Genomic DNA, 13534 nt, shown 5'->3' on the forward strand with positions numbered 1-13534 from the left:
ATGGCTTTTAAGGAACCCGAAGGTTCATTGCCGCCCTCACATAAGCCCGCCATCGGTCCCTATCCTGTGCAAGATTAATCCAGTCCCTATCATCATATCCCACCTCCCTCAAATCCATTTTAATATTATCTTCCCATCTACGTCTCGGCCTCTCCAAAGGTCTTTTTCCCTCCGGTCTCCGAACTAACACTCTATATGCATTTCTGGATTCGCCCATACGTGCTACATGCCCTGCCCATCTCAGACGTCTGGATTTAATGTTCCTAATTATGTCAGGTGAAGAATACAATGCGTGCAGTTCTGCGTTGTGTAACTTTCTCCATTCTCCTGTAACTTCATCCCGCTTAGCCCCAAATATTTTCCTAAGAACCTTATTCTCAAACACCCTTAACCTATGTTCCTCTCTCAGAGTGAGAATCCAAGTTTCACAACCATACAGAACAACCGGTAATATAACTGTTTTATAAATTCTAACTTTCAGATTTTTTGACAGCAGACTGGATGATAAAAGCTTCTCAACCGAATAATAACACGCATTTCCCATATTTATTCTGCGTTTAATTTCCTCCCGAGTGTCATTTATATTTTTTACTGTTGCTCCAAGATATTTGAATTTTTCCACCCCTTCGAAATATAAATCTCCAATTTTTTTATTTCCATTTCGTACAATATTCTGGTCACGAGACATAATCATATACTTAGTCTTTTCGGGATTTACTTCCAAACCGATCGCTTTACTTGCTTCAAGTAAAATTTCCGTGTTTTCCCTAATCGTTTGTGGATTTTCTCCTAACATATTCACGTCATCCGCATAGACAAGAAGCTGATGTAACCCGTTCAATTCCAAACCCTGCGTTTGTTATCCTGAACTTTCCTAATGGCATATTCTAAAGCGAAGTTAAAAAGTAGAGGTGATAGTGCATCTCCCTGCTTTAGCCCGCAGTGAATTGGAAAAGCATCAGATAGAAACTGACCTATACGGACTCTGCTGTATGTTTCACTGAGACACATTTTAATTAATCGAACTAGTTTCTTGGGAATACCAAATTCAATAAGATTATCATATAATACTTCCCTCTTAACCGAGTCATATGCCTTTTTGAAATCTGTGAATAACTGATGTACTGTACCCTTATACTCCCATTTTTTCTCCATTATCTGTCGAATACAAAAAATCTGATCAATACTCGATCTATTACGCCTAAAACCGCACTGATGATCCCCAATAATTTCATCTACGTACGGAGTTAATCTTCTCAAAAGAATATTGGACAAAATTTTGTACGACGTCAGCAAAAGTGATATTCCTCTAAAGTTACCACAGTTGGTTTTGTCCCCCTTTTTAAAAATAGGTACAATTATGGACTCCTTCCATTGTTCTGGTACAATTTCCTTTTCACAAATAGCAAGTACAAGTTTATAAATTTCGCTATATAATTCACTTCCACCCTCTTGTATTAATTCTGCTGGAATTTGATCGATACCTGGAGACTTGTACCTTTCAGATTTTCTATCGCAATTTCGACTTCTGAAAGCGTGGGTTCGGGTATAAATGGCTCAGCAGTTTGTATTTCAATTTCGTCCCGATCAATTCTATTTGGCCTATGTACATTTAGTAGTTGCGCAAAATAGTTTTTCCATCTGTTGAGGATTGATGGAGAGTCTGCAAGCAAGTCACCATTCTCATCCTTGATCACGTTATACCCTTGGCTGATATCCGTTCTTAAATTCCTTTATACCGTTATATAAATCTCTAATGTTTTTATTCCTACTATTTGTTTCTACCTCATTCAGTTTTTCCTTCAAGTAATCTCTCTTTATGAACCAAGTTTTTTTTTTTCTCCGGACTTAGAAAATACTCGAGTTCTTCAATAATTATGTCCCCCATAGCACATGATTGGAACTTACAACATTGGAAAAATGAAGTAGTCACATATCGGAATATAAATAATGTAACATTTTATGTGTAAAAGGAAGCTGTAGTATTATGCAGTGATTGCGGACCGTCGAGAAAACACCTTCTTAATCTGCTACACTTCAAAGTATTGATGAGATCGTTTCATATGACGTAGCCACATACACTGGGCTGCAAAACAATGCCTATATGAAATTATATCGTTTTCCGAGGACTTTAACAAACATGGCGAAGTTGAAAGCTATTTTCCTGAGATTAGGTTTTTTAAAAACATGTAAATACGACTTTTAAAACATGTTCACGTATTTATTTAATATGAATTTATTTCAAATTATTCATATACTTTTATTTTACATCATTAATAAAAAATACTACACGAAAATAGTGAAACTCTAGTTTATATGTAATTCCACAGCCTTTCTTGTTATCCATGGATGCTGTCATTGTTACAATCGATACATACGGCCAGTTACGTTTCATATTGTATTAACAAACAATTTTATTATAAATACAGATACATTTAAACATTTAACTACGCATTTCTCCTTTGCATGAAATAAAAACTCTTGCGATAATTCAGGCTAGTTCAGATGTGTTTGTATAATTATTTCATACATACAGCGAGGTCCTCATAACACGATAATATTTCAAATCGATAGTGGACTTCAACTCGGCATTTCTTTTGCATCCCAGTATACGAGGGGAGTATCGTCAAAAACAAATGAAATAAGAGGACTAATTTATTTTATACTAAGGGAGTATTGTAATAACTAAAGACAGAGACATTATTGCTATGTGGTCATTTCTAAATTATGTTTTAATTGTTCTGCATAGGGAATTAAATTGACTATTTCGTTTATATGACGTCATTCCATTTTCGACCAATGAAGTGTAATGAAATTTTGAATTCCAACCAATCACAGTCAGACTTTGCGATAATTTCTGCAGCTAGATTTATCGCTATCAATTTATCGTATGGTCGTTCTTTTGTTTAGTCGTTGTCGCCAACTGTTTCCCCGTAAATTGATGATCATGAATACATTAAGATGCAATTACACGGTTAAACTTTTCTTTCAACTTTAAAGCAATGAATGCAGGATTGATATTTAATATTAATTAATATATTTACGCAGTGAAGACCACGTTCAAAACGGCGCACCATGTAGACACAAAATATTTATGCATCTTAATTGAACGTACCTTTTAAACTTGATTCTATTCTTCCCAGATTGCACGCATACGCGATTGGAATATTGAACTGTGTAGATGCAGTTTTAGTTCCGTTACACACTACAGCGAGAATGCGTTTGTCGAGCTATAAAAAATGCTTTCGTGTAGCACTCATTGTAAGTAACGGTCGAAACAAGGCACAGCTGACACTGGTCCTGCTTCCACAGGTAGGCCTAACGTAACCTATAAAATTGTAGCCTATAACATTTGTATTGAAATTAAACAATTAATAGACGTTCAAATTTATGTAACATCATCGCATATCAAACTCAAAGACCTTGCATAGTAATAATGTCTTTGATCAAACTGCCTTTCGTATGGCGTAATAAAATTCGTGTTTTAATTAGGCCTATCTATACATTGATGGCTTCACTGTGTAGCAACATGTCTCACTGTGAATACATAAGCATTGGTATATAGGTGTCCCCACTGTTACTGTTAAATTAAATTATGATTTCAGCAGATAATGAAAATGTATTTGTTATAATAATAAGAGAAAAGTGCAGTACATTAATTAACAATGTTAAACCTGTATTTCGTTTTTCGCAATTGGCATTACTGAATAATATCGAATTTCTTTATTGCAATAATCGATATTCATCTACGAGTATTTCAACTTCACAATGTCTGAATAGGTTAAGTATTCGTTAATATAAAATTATTAACATTTTGTGATCGAATTTTAGGGATATATTATTTACATTTTTATTTTATTCACGAAATAGTCCTAAAAATGTCACTCGAGGTCTGAGATTTCCCAGATAAATCCACTCGCTTCGCTCGTGGATTTATCGGCAGATCTCAGACCTCTCGTGACATTACTACAGACTAAATTTTAATTAGGATAGAAAATTTTAATTTTTAGGACATTGCGCAAAGGGGTTAAATAAACCTGGTTATTATACCAAAAGGGAGATGAGCTATAGTTTATATTATGTCTACAGTATACTGGCTCCTTCAGTGTGTGTGAATGGCAAGGACGTAGCCTGGGGGGTTTTGAATTTACAACGTCCCTTATCAGACGAGAGCGGTAACAGCGAGAGACTTATTACCCCCGTCGGGGCCTCTCTATTGTGCATGAAAAATATCACCTCACGATTATTGATGCTGAATCCCTGCTCAGAAAACTGTTTGCCTTTATCAGCCCGCTCATCACTCATACGACTATGCGAACCGGATGTTTGAGATCGAACTAAACTTCATATTATTCTAATTATTTCTGCTTATCTAAGAGTTTGTACTATTCAGTATAATATATTGCTTTACTTAGCTATAAGGCCTACTACGTGTAAACTCACTACTTTGCGCTATGCCATTGTATTCGCCTCATAAGATCTGAAGAGCTCTGTAAACATGGCAGAACTCATACTTGATCCTGTCGTGTTTGGTTGCAAATGCAGAAAACAATTGCTTGCATATTTATAACGTCTTATGTTGAACGTGACTTAGGGGGCGAAGGAATCTTCATCACCAATCAAATATTTACACTGTCTTAAAGTTAGATTATGTTTTGAGAGCCTATTATTCTATATTATTCTTATCAGCATGGAATTGGCAAATAGACCTTGATTGCTGTTTGAACACTGTAATAGACGATGCGTACTACGTCATCAGAGGGCGGATTCAGTGTTAGATCCCTAAATTCAAAGGGGATGAGTACACAGCTTCATTCAGAGGTTTATTGGAGTTGGCGCTGTCGGATTTGTGGAGAATCAGTGATTTAATGAATTCCTGGAAGGGTTTGTGGCGTGAGAGGATTTGAAGGGCCTTAGTTTCCTATTTATAATATTGTGAACTTTATTAGTAACAACAATGTAATTTATTCGTCACAACAATAATTCCTTTCTACAATTCACCTTAAACGCTCTCGTCAACAATTGGATCTTCACTCCACACAGTATTCGTTATAGCACTCCACCGACGACAATGACAATTTACTTGGACTATTACGCACAACAATGAACTGTTAATCTTAACTAATATTTACAAAGCACTATTTACAAATCACAACTACCAGTTCTCAGTTCACAGTTCTTCTATCTCAGTCACTCGAGTTCACAGTATCTCGAACCAGAGACCTTCAGAGACAGTTCACTGTACTCGAACTCGGGTCCCTCCAACTGCGGTCCACTGCACTCGAACTCAGGTCCCTCCAACTGCGGTCCACTGCACTCGAACTCAGGCCTTCGGATGCTGACGCAGATGCGGACGCACACTCGAGTCGAACTCCGGCACACAAGTCTGGCTTGCTTGCTCTGGCTTACTCACTGACTGAATAACTGAAAACTCTGCTCTAGTTCGCTGGCGCTTCTTCTTTTATAGCAAAATCATAGTTGCGAGAATTTTCTACAGTTGTGTAGAGAATTATCTCGATATCTCTACTTCGACGGACTTCTGGAATAGTTGGGAAGGTCGTTCCACATTCACTGCGTTAAGTAGCAGCTGCGCGCGCAGCCTCCCCTCGCGTGTAGGCTCCTTTCCCCTTTCCCCGTGAAGCCCGCGCGATATGCTCTCTCGCGGGACGCTGGTCGTGAGTTCGAATCTCACGTCGCTGTCACAATATTAATTCTCTATAATGCCAGTAAGTAAGCGAATAGCTATGGAAAAAATCCAGGAATTGTGAGGAATCGAAGTGCTACCATATCTGCCATACAGCCCAGATCTTGCGCTTTCAAATTACCCATCTGTTTCGATCCATGGCCCATTTCCTACGTGGAAGAATTTCCAAAACTTTGAAGCCGTTGAAATGGTTATCATCGAATTCTTTGCATTAAAACCAGAAAACTGATACCGTCGCGGAATAAGAAATTTCGCTGAAATGTGGCTCAAGACCATAGAATCTGATTGCCTTCACTTTGAAAAGTAGATTAATTTCTTGTCAAACACTCAAACTAAAATTTTGTTCCAAAATGGACATTATTTATGAGACATTATCTCTATATTTCATTTGCCGGTATGGCGTTGGTCTGACGCAACATGAAATTCATGGGTAAACATTTGACAATAGCTGTAGAAATCACGATCAGTGAAACAGCAAAATTAAACAAATATTTTGAGGTTATAACATTTTATTTTGAACTAGATACTTTCATTTAGTGAATTATGGACAAGATGAGAGATCTTGTGATATTCGAATTATTACCTTTTCCCGAATGTATTAATAATAACAGTGGTTTGTGCAGCAAATGCTGCAAACTAAGTTTAATTAGACGTTCAAATAAACATTTTTCAGATTTATTTTCAATGAAGAATACCAGGCATTCGGAAAGTTATTTGCTTCCATAATAATGAGAGCCAATACTGAAGAGAACCACGCATATAAACATCTACACCACATCGCCATTAAATACATGAAAAAGACCCAACCCCACTTGATTAATAATTATAAAAATATTTGATTTTTAATAATATTATCTTACGTAAGTTTTATAGCTTTCAGTAACATATACTATATATATACTATATAGCCGCCAATCAGTAAAATATAGAAATCAAAATCTAATTTAAGTTATTCTCTACATCTACTTACATAATCCAAAATGTTTCACTTTCATATCATCAATATAGCATTAATATGTATAATTAATGAAAAATAGTCACATCATGGCATTAACTACAATAATATTTCATTTCTAATGGTAATAATGTCATCAAACCACCTCAAATTCTGTAGTTTTCAATATCCAATACACAGCTGTACCCAGAAAATTACACACCACAGAATCGAACCTGTAAATTATTTTTAGTAAGTTAAGTTTTTAATAACCAATTTAATTTGAGCTCTAAATATGTCAGCATTCTTGCAAATCATGGCCTTCGTGTAATATTGTTTACTGTAGTATGTGTTTCGTTTTATTCTGAAATGCAACACGGCCGGCTTGATGCTCGCTTCGCTTCTCCTTTACAAAAAAGCGAAGGGAATATCAAGTCGGCCGTGAATGCTATTAGCTAGTTCTCGAAACTGACGACAGATGGATTTTGGAAAATAAAAAAATTATGTTTAAAAATTGACATTTTACTGAAAACTATTTTTCCTAAAAACTTTGAGTTCCAAGCTTCAAAATGAGGGGTCATTTATTAAAATCCGTCCAGCCGTTTTCCCGTAATTTCCATTACTAGTTCAAATTATATATATTTATAATTATAATATTATAACTTACAGAAACATCTTATAAATTGAGATATTTAATACTTACATTTGGTAGCACTGCCATCACGCAATATCACCACGGCCCACTGTATTGTTAAGGAAACAATGAAACTATTTAACATCTGAACATCAGGTACGATAAGATTGCAATAAATTCGTTAAAGCTGAATAGACTTTTAATACTCCATTGTTACATGATAGAAATTGTCGCTGTGGTGTAATTCTCATTGGTTTGTTGTGGTCATTAAACTTATTTTATTGGCTAAGAGAAGTTCGCGCGGAATTAGAGTAAGTATTGAAAGATGATGATGGAATTGATGGCATACATGAGAGTCTTATTAATTCGAGTCTAGAACAATATTCCGTCGTTTTTCTCAGATAACTGTATAGAGGTAGAGTTGAGCTTAAACGATATTTTCAAGTATCTGTGACAACTGTGACTGTGACAATTAAATATCTGTGACTTTTATCGGTGATTTTGTCACACCGATATTTTATATCGATACGTAAGCACAATATGCATGAATTACACCGATATTTTGTCACACCGATAAAAATTAACAGGAAATATTGAAGAGCAGTGTAATGTGAATACGATTTCTCTATACACACCACTCATCAGTGATTTATATGAGAAAATCCAACAAAAAAATATGTACATGTACCATTAACAAATAAATATTTACCTAACTGAACAGTAACATGTCGAAAGTTAACCTCATGTACCAAGAGGTTATATTGTAGATACTGAACCAGTTGATCATTTTTAAATGTAGTTGGGTATGGAGAAATTGAGGTTACATGATTATCCTAATTGTTTTAAAAATTGATCCTTTTTATTGTATATAACATAATGGATAAATTATTTTAATTCGTGCATCAACATTAAAATATTCAGTCATAGAATAAAAATTAACGAAATGTAAGTATTCGGAAAAACATTGGAACATAATTACAAAACAAAACAGTCGTTCAGACAGGATTTTACACAAGATTAAGTAACCAAGTAACTGGTAACCAATGGTGTTATTATTTAAATCGTGTAATAACTACATCATTTATAATAAGATGGAGAAACTACCGCCCGATTGCTGTTATTGTAGCGGAGAAAATATCAGTCACAGAGTACTGAATACGGAGCAGATTTCGATAGCGATATTTTGTCACAGATATTTCGCATCATCAGTCACAGGTTTATCTGTGACAAAAAAATACCTGTGACAAAATATGGGTTTGGGAAATATCGGCCATCTCTATATAGAGGTTCATACTTTCGATTACCAGCATCAGGGCGGAATTTTGTGATGACATGAATATTTCTACATCCGAAAAGAAACATCTCTTGGTCCAGCTACATTAGTTTCTTGTTGAACAGTTCTGGTTACATCTGGTAACTGTAAATAAGAGATCGATATTAAAGACACATGGAAGTGATCGGTCATCCAATGAAGAGGACGTTGATGTATTGATCCTGTATGGGGAAAGCAGATAGACATGTATGTCATTTATAGCTTACAGCAGGAGTCCGTTAAAAATAAAGTCAGAAATACACCAGACAGCGCGAATGTTAAAATACTACATACACTGTTCAAAAGTCAGGAGATCTTTTATATGTACAATTGCTAATGGAATAACAGTATGCAACTTCCTTAAGATAAATCCTTTAGAATTAAAATAAATTTCTTGAAGTTGCATGAATGTATGAATTAATGAGTGAATAAATAATGAATTAATGAATGGATAAATGAATTATTAATGAATGAATGTGAATAAATGAATTAATGTGAATCAATGAATACATAAATAATAGTATAAATAAAGACATGACGTATGAATGAATGTCTGAATAATTGAATGAATGAATAAATGTATGAATGGATAATTTTATGAATATATAAATAATTGTGTCAATAAATGTATGAATGGATAATTTTATGAATATATAAATAATTGTGTCAATAAATGTATGAATGCATAATTTTATGAATATATAAATAATTGTGTCAATAAATGTATGAATGGATAATTTTATGAATATATAAATAATTGTGTCCATAAATGCATGAATGTTTAATTTTGTGAACATATGAATAATTGTATGAAAAAATTATGAATGAAAAAATGAATGTATGAATATTTGCATGAATGAATAATTTTATGAATGAACATATTTATTTATTTACTCATTCATTTATTTATTTCTATTTATTTATTCTCAATTAATTATTTCTAATTATTTCTAATTACTTAATTTTAATTATTTATTATTATTTATTTTTAATTTTTTATTATTTATTTACTTATATATTTTTATTTATTTTTAATTATTTATCTGTTTTTTTATTTTTTTAATTACTGATTATTTATTTGTATTTGTTTATTATTTATTTGTATTTATTTATTTATTTGTATTTATTTACTTTTTAATTATTAATTATTTATTTTTTGTATTTATTTATTTATCTATCTATTTATTTATAATAGATGACTAAATTAATGAATACAAATAAGTGAATAAAATAAATAAAATAATTTAATAAAAAAAATAAATAAAAAATAAATAGATTGATTGATTGATTGATTGATTGATTGATTGATTGATTGATTGATTGATTGATTGATTGATTGATTGATTGATTGATTGATTGATTGATTGATTGATTGATTGATTGATTGATTGATTTATTGATATAGTTCACAAGTGCAAAACTTAATAATATAACAAAAGATCTATAAACAAATGTAGTTCTACATACTAAATATACAATTTCCTAGACTTATTATTTTAACGCAAATCTCAATAATTTATTGGTTCAAACTTGCACTTACGTCTGGTTTTAGTGCATGTTTAAACCAATAATGATAACCATTAAGACATTAAACCTTATTTATCTGCCCTTTTCACAATTTAATTGTAATTATTTAGGTCTTACTTTACATAATAACTTATTATTCCAAAAAAATGTGATCAGATGTCGACATAATGTAAGTCATGAACCTGAATTAGCTGACTCGATACATTCTATATGTAGGTTAATCTTTATTTCTTACAATATTTCCTTGTCAGCAGAAACGTTTGCGTAACTTCAATGAAGACTACACATACCCGCTTAAACACAAACTTGCCAAGTTGCTTACATAATCAACCTCAATTTAGTTTCATAATTGTGTCTCATGTACTCATTATCAATTCATTACTATTATAATGCCTACTAAATTTATTATAAATGCAGTATTATTGAAATTAAAACATATTAGTAAAGCAATTTATAAAATCAAAATTATCTTCTGAACCTTTACTAAATACGAGTAATATAGCTATCGGAATACATTAATAACTACCTTAATTCTCTATTTTCAATTTTTATTATTTTAAAACTTTGACGTAATTCTATAAATCAAAAATAAATAAATAATCATATTCTGAAACAAACACAACACCACCTCATTTTCTCAAACATACACCGAGATGAAAAAAAATTGACTTAATTTTCTTGTAGTAATTTAATACGAACTTTTAGCTTTATATCATTTTCCACATATTTACAGTTTAGTGAGATTTCCTAGTCAAAATTTATATTAATGCTATGTAAGTAACATGAGAAGTCCACCGCTGTGGAGTAATGATTAGCACGTCTGACCGTGAAAGGAGTGGGCACGAGTTCAAATTCTGAATGAAACAAGTTACGTTGTTGGGGTTTTTTCCGGGGTTTTCCCTCAACCAAATTTTAAGCAGAATTGCTGGGTAACTTTCGGCGTCTAACCTCGGACTCATTTCGCAATCATTCATTCATATATCATCATCCACATAACAGCTCGAGTTTAATTCATGGTACGGCGTGCTATACTTGTACAAGAGCACAGTCGTTCGGCTAACAGTCATTCACAGAATGGGAGTGGTAAGCACAATAAGCTCCAGGCTGCAGTGTAAGCCTTCGGGTCCCTCCTCAGTACAAGAGAACTTACAGTAACCGGAAGAAAATTAACGAAAGACGTAATTTTGGTCGAAATGTTTGCAACCTAATGTATCGTGGACAATTGTAAAGTTTAATGGTCCTGGTATTGAATTATTTGTATTTCTGGTCCATTTATTGTCCCATAAGTGCGTCACGTATGTACATAAGCAGTTTCTAACAATGGTCATAGAACACAGATCGTAAGTACAGACGTCATCAGAACGTATAAAAGGCACTGGTATAACCTACGTGTTTCAAAATCAACTCCCTAGGCCCTAAAGTTTGGCACAAGTTTAATTAAACACAGAGTTCGCAGTTCGCATTCTCTTGTGAGAATACTGGAATAAACCCAACTGCAAGAAGCTGCTTTCATGACTTCAGAGTTCAAAATGGCCACCAATGTTGGCCACTGCAATTCGCCAGGTCATATGCTTTGTACCAAAGCTGTTTTTCTATTATTCAAGCAGGACACCAAAGCTAATCCGGCTGTAGAAGGCAGAATGCCATGCATTTGTAATTGCTAGTGATTACAATAGTATTATGACTCCGGGTTCTTCATGAACTAACGCACGGTGTACCTAAATTTCAATCCAGAAGTTTCCCATGATTTCCGTTCCTGTACAACAACACATAATCAAATGCGAGCCAGTAAAAGTGCCCTTAAAATGCGTACAACTCGACGATTGTTGTATTATTCAAATCTACTCCCGTTTTTGTAATTGCTCCGCGTTCCCATTTTTCATTTCCGAACGTTTTCAATTATTTCGCAACTTCATTTCGCGCTCTGCTGTAATCCAATTTCCCAAAGCCCTCTGAAATGGTTTTTACACAAACTCTACTCTCTGAAGAGAGTTCTTTCAGACTAATGTCGCGTGATACATTCTTAAAGCATTAACTAGATATATGAAGTTTTCTCCAGAAAGGATATATTACGTACACTGGGCTACAAAAGAAATGCAGAGTCGAAATCGCTATCGATTTGAAATATTATCGTGTTACGAGGCCTTCGCTTAGGGAACAATAGAAATAGAGATACAGAGAAGGCTTTGCAATAAAACAATTATACAAACACTTCAGAACTGGCCTGAATTTTCTAAAGAGTTTTTATTCCATGCAAAAGAGAAATGTGTAGTTAAATGTTTCAATTAGATTCAATTTCTAGTTCTGTATCTGTATTTATAATAAAATGTTATAGGGTAAACTAGGGTCTGTTGGACAGTCGGGCATGTTGGACACTCCGTAGTGGTGGTAGTGGTGTAGTGCCCACAAGTGGCGTGGTAACACGTTAAAGTACAAAGTGTCCAACATGCCCGACTGTCCAACAGACCCTAGTTTGCCCTATTTATATTTATAACTAGCCGTAATTACATAATTAAAACAGGACATTTGATCCAGGGAACATTCGTGTTTGATAGAATGACAAATCATTTATTATGTTACTTAATTTAAATTGTATTAAAAAATTAAAATGCGATCATTTTGATCCAGAGACTACTCATTTGGTCATAAAAATTATTTTAGGAAATACAGAATACCAATCAAGTTTTCTGTGCATAAGAAGCTATTTTAGTCTTACCTGTCCTCGATTCGCTCAGAAGTTGCTGTAATAACATTATAGCATTATGTCCATCTAGAGAAACTACACTTTCCAATGGTGAATTAATAATTAATTATACAAATCGGTTAATTTAGCTTCCGATATTACTTCATACAAACACAGAAACGTTCTCTGTAGGCTATGTTTCATAGCTTTCGATTGTTGTTGTCCAAGGCCCCTTATAGACGAAGTCGTTTGTTTTTTATTTCATTACACCGCCTTAGATGGCGTTGTTATTGTAATTTTGAAACTCATTTATCTCATTAAATATCAGTCCTATCAAAATTTTTCATGGAATAAAACTTATCGGAAATTAGTTTTAAAGAAACTTTTGTTATGTAATATTTTTCATGAAAATTAATAATAAGGGAGATATTTCGATTTATTTAATTCAAGCCCCCTTATAACCCCCATTTTAAATAAGATATTTTGAATGACATATAGCCTAAATTCTAAGTTACAACTAACTTAATTTATATTCCAATTTTCATTTAAATCGGTTCAGCCATTATCACGTGAAAAGGTAGCAAACATCCAGACAGACAGACAGACAGACAGACAGACATACATACATACAAACAAAAATTTCAAAAAAGCGATTTTCGGTTTCAGGTCGGTTAATTATATATGTTAGGACCAATTATTTTTGGAAAATCGAAAATTACCAGAAAAATTTCGGCTACAGA

General features: G+C 33.5%; 1 protein-coding gene across 2 annotated transcripts in view; it reads right to left on the minus strand.

Annotated features, from left to right (window-relative positions):
- Nucleotides 1-13534, minus strand: part of LOC138699446 (C-Maf-inducing protein-like) — a 900368-nt gene that overhangs the window by 854449 nt on the left and 32385 nt on the right. The gene's annotated exons all lie outside the window — the stretch shown is intronic.

The sequence above is a fragment of the Periplaneta americana genome, chromosome 5 (genome assembly GCF_040183065.1).
Source record: "Periplaneta americana isolate PAMFEO1 chromosome 5, P.americana_PAMFEO1_priV1, whole genome shotgun sequence".
Lineage (NCBI taxonomy): Eukaryota > Metazoa > Arthropoda > Insecta > Blattodea > Blattidae > Periplaneta > Periplaneta americana.